The following is a 4,943-nucleotide window of genomic DNA, read 5'->3' as shown; positions in this document are numbered from 1 at the left end:
TTCCTTGTTCATGATAATTGTCTTTTATTCATGCTATAACTGTATTATCCGGAAATCGTAATACACGTGTGAATGCATAGACAACACCATGTCCCTAGTAAGCCTCTAGTTGACTAGCTCGTTGATCAATAGATGGTTACGGTTTCCTGACCATGGACATTGGATGTCATTGATAACGGGATCACATCATTAGGAGAATGATGTGATGGACAAGACCCAATCCTAAGCCTAGCATAGAGATCGTGTAGTTCGTATGCTGAAGCTTTTCTAATGTCAAGTATCTTTTCCTTAGACCATGAGATTGTGCAACTCCCAGATACCGTAGGAATGCTTTGGGTGTATCAAACGTCACAACGTAACTGGGTGGCTATAAAGGTGCATTACAGGTATCTCCGAAAGTGTCTGTTGGGTTGGCACGAATCGAGACTGGGATTTGTCACTCCGTGTAAATGGAGAGGTATCTCTGGGCCCACTCGGTAGGACATCATCATAATGTGCACAATGTGATCAAGGAGTTGATCACGGGATGATGTGTTACGGAACGAGTAAAGAGACTTGCCGGTAACGAGATTGAACAAGGTATCGGTATACCGACGATCGAATCTCGGGCAAGTACCATACCGCTAGACAAAGGGAATTGTATACGGGATCGATTGAGTCCTTGACATCGTGGTTCATCCGATGAGATCATCGTGGAACATGTGGGAGCCAACATGGGTATCCAGATCCCGCTGTTGGTTATTGACCGGAGAACATCTCGGTCATGTCTGCATGTCTCCCGAACCCGTAGGGTCTACACACTTAAGGTTCGATGACGCTAGGGTTATAAAGGAAGTTTGTATGTGGTTACCGAATGTTGTTCGGAGTCCCGGATGAGATCCCGGACGTCACGAGGAGTTCCGGAATGGTTCGGAGGTAAAGATTTATATATGGGAAGTCCTGTTTTGGTCGCCGGAAAAGTTTCGCACTTTATCGGTATTGTACCGGGAGTGCCGAAAGGGGTCCGGGGGTCCACCGGGGGGGTCCACCTGCCCCGGGGGGGCACATGGGCTGTAGGGGGTGCGCCTTGGCCTACATGGGCCAAGGGCACCAGCCCCAAGAGGCCCATGCGCCTAGGGAACCCTAGAGGGAAGAGTCCTCAAGGGGGAAGGCACCTCCGAGGTGCCTTGGGGAGGATGGACTCCTCCCCCCCTCTTGGCCGCACCCCTTTCTTGGAGTAGGGGGCAAGGCTGCGCCTCCCCCCTCTCCCCTGCCCCTATATATAGTGGAGGGGAGGGAGGGCATCCATACCTGAGCCCTTGGCGCCTCCCTCCCTCCCGTGACACCTCCTCCTCTCCCGTAGGTGCTTGGTGAAGCCCTGCAGGATTGCCACGCTCCTCCATCATCACCACGCCGTTGTGCTGCTGTTGGATGGAGTCTTCCTCAACCTCTCCCTCTCTCCTTGCTGGATCAAGGCGTGGGAGACATCGTCGAGCTGTACGTGTGTTGAACGCGGAGGTGCCGTCCGTTCGGCACTAGGATCATCGGTGATCTGAATCACGACGAGTACGACTCCATCAACCCCGTTCACTTGAACGCTTCCGCTGTGCGATCTACAAGGGTATGTAGATGCACTCCCCTTTCTACTCGTTGCTGGTCTCTCCATAGATAGATCTTGGTGTTACGTAGGAAAATTTTTGAATTTCTGCTACGTTCCCCAACAGTCACAACCAAAAATTATGTATTTTTCATTACATACCTCGAAGCCTCTAAGCAGGCTCATAAAGGCTTTATTCACCCCGCTTGTGGCGGATGAAATCTTCTTGAGCACCATGCTCATTAATGAACGGTGCTCCTCCGAGAGATCAACTCGCTCCAGAAGGCCCGTCAATGTGTCCGGGTGGACGCTGAATTGTGCCGGACCCTTTTTATCGCCCCCTGTGGGAGCTGAACGCTCCGGGCCCAGGGCGGCCAAAGTATTAGCTTTTGGCTTCAGCAGGTCTGGACTCCTCCGTGACGACACCTCGGGGTCGCCCGCCTCATGAGGTGGAGAGGTTGGTGGGGTCTCACTCTCCATCATCTCCGGAAGGAGATCCCCCGAAGACGAACTCTGTCGAGAAGAGCTGCTAGCCGAACTGCAAAGAATGGATCCTGGTTATTGTCCTCGGAGAAGGAAGTAGCACCTTCGTATTATGATCAACTTACAGCTCGGCTGAGGGCTGGCCCGTTGGCGGGCATGGCGCGGTGAGGACGCCCTTCGGGGCAGGCCCCCCTGGTGAAGCTTTCTTCCCTTGTCTGGGCACCTCCGTCTCCAAGTCTTCGGAGGCGGCCCTCTTCTTCCCGCGAGGGGAGGAGGCCTTAGATTCCCCTCCCCGACTATCCTCCTTTGGGGAGGTAATAATTCCCCCGGTTTGGATGCGTAATGTGTGAAGTTCTGCTTCTCTGTTCTTCCCTTCGTCTTTCCCTGAGGGCATTTTACTTAGCACACGGCCAAGCATCTTGGCTATGGAAGGACTTGGCGAGCCCTCGGGAAGTGGCGCCGGACACCTGATTCTCTCCGCCTTGTTGAGCCATTCCTGGCCACGAAGGATTTTCAGAATAATGACTATGAAAAAAATAGACGAAGTGTTCAGTTTTTGGGCTACTTACTTGGGTATCTGGGTGATTGCAGCTCAGGCCCGCATCCTCGGTGATATCCGGACACTTTACTTGTGGTCCGAAGAATAATTTACACATTCCTTCGAGCATCAGGCCGAAGAAGTGCAGAATAGTCCACGGACCCTCCGGATTGAACTCCCACATCGGGAGAGGCCGGTGTTTGCACAGCAACCTCCGTCGGATTAGCATTACCTAAATTTTGCTGACAAGGCTAATGTCCCTCTCAAGAAGCTTCCAGATACGGCTCTGCAATGTTGGTACATCACTAGCAGATCCCCAATCCCGTCCTATAATGGTCCATGACGCTAGTTGAGAAGGAGGGCCCGAACGAAAGTCGGGGGCAGCCATCCACTTTGTGCCTCTGGGAGCCGTGATGTAAAACCACCTCCGCTGCCATATATCGGACACCGTTCGTTACAACAGGTACTTTGGAGTATTCGGAGATGGAACCCTCCTTGCAATGTCGAAGACAAACTGTGCGTCGAACTCATCGTCATTGAAGCCTGGTTCAGGGGCTACTGAGGGAGTCCTGGATTAGGGGGTATCCAGACAACCGGACTATATACTTTGGCCGGACTGTTGGACCGTGAAGATACAAGACTCAAGACTTCGTCCCGTGTTCGGATGGGACTCTCCTTTGCGTGGAAGACAAGCTTGGCGATCCGAATATTATATTTCCTTCTTTGTAACCGATTCCATATAAACCCTAGCCCTCTCCGGTGTCTATATAAACCAGAGAGTTTAGTCCTTAGAGACAGAATCATAATCATCATAGGCTAGCTTCTAGGGTTTAGCCTCTACGATCTCGTGGTAGATCAACTCTTGTAACACTCATATCATCAATATCAATCAAGCAGGAAGTAGGGTTTTACCTCCATCGAGAGGGCCCGAACCTGGGTAAAACATCGTGTCCCTTGCCTCCTGTTACCATTAGTCTTAGACACATAGATCGGGACCCCCTACCCGAGATCCGCCGGTTTTGACACCGACAATCAGCCCGCGTGTTCGCAGTGAAAGACTGGGTGTTCCTGAAGATCCAACCTTACATTCAACGGTCGCTGGTCCGTTTCAGTTGGTGCAACGTGTCGGCCAGGTAGCCTACAAGCTTCAGCTTCCCGCCTCATGCACCATCCACACGGTGTTTCACGTGTCCCAGCTACGCCGGGTCTTGCCGCCGGCGGAACAAGCACTGGAGGAGCTGCCAGTAGAGGCGGCGCCTAACCCTGAGCCGGTCGAGATTCTCGGCACTCGTCTTCGCCGTCGCCGTACGACTCAAGTTCCTCAAGTACTCATTCGCTGGGCAGGACAACCAGCGTCGGTGGTGACTTGGGAAGACCGAGATGAGCTCTAGCACCATTATCCAGCGGCTCCAGCTTGGGGACAAGCTGGTTCTCAAGATGGGTGGAATGTTACGGCCCAACCTACCACTACCACTACATCAGGCCGCCAAGGTGATCAAGCCCAGCGTCGGACTGGGAGAGCCCACGAGCCCAACAAGCGCTACATCGGCCCGGAGTGGACGACGTAACTACTTAAGCAAGTATCGAGCTGGAGGGAGGCAAGCAGAGACATGACACTGGTGACGGCGGCCTTCATCTCCGATCCCCCTTTTCTCTCTGTATCCATGAACCCTAGATAGAATCCTTCAATTCCTCTGTAGTTCGACGGCTCTAGCACTGATTTATCGAGAGGGAGCGTAACAGATTTTGAGCCCGGATTGGTATCCGATTGAGGCCAGTCGAACTTGGGATCCATGAAGGAACACTTGTACTCCCACGTCACACCACATTCTTGCCCTCATGGTGAATGAATTCGATATGGCACCACGCACCAATCCAGCCCGAAGATCAGTCAGCACAGCAGCCGTCAAACTCCTCATCTCACCCCCGGAAATGCATGCGTCGTCAGTCGTCACGCGGCAGAAAATCCGTCAATTCCTCGCCAATGAATGCGACGGACAGAGCGGCATCGCATTCACACCCCGACGACGCGTGAAAAGTGAAAACAAACAACGCGCAATCCCAGCCCGTGATGAGCGAGGAGTAATAATAAACCCGCGTCACCGCGCCAGGATAAATACCGCCAGGAAACTAAACTACTACTGCTCACCCGCCGCCGACGCCCGCCCCGTCCCCGTGAAAGAATCGATCGAATCCCCCAACATCCTCCGCCGCGGCCGACCCCAAAAATAGCCGCACAATCCTCCCCTGCCCGCCACCGCCACCGCCGCCGCCGCCGGCAGCTCCTCCCTCCACCCCCCGTCGCTTTCCCCTATTTATACCCGCCCCTCCCCGCCCGTCTTCCCT

Source organism: Triticum dicoccoides, chromosome 6B, assembly GCF_002162155.2.
Source record: "Triticum dicoccoides isolate Atlit2015 ecotype Zavitan chromosome 6B, WEW_v2.0, whole genome shotgun sequence".
NCBI classification, from domain to species: domain Eukaryota; kingdom Viridiplantae; phylum Streptophyta; class Magnoliopsida; order Poales; family Poaceae; genus Triticum; species Triticum dicoccoides.
This window is presented reverse-complemented; position numbering follows the sequence as displayed.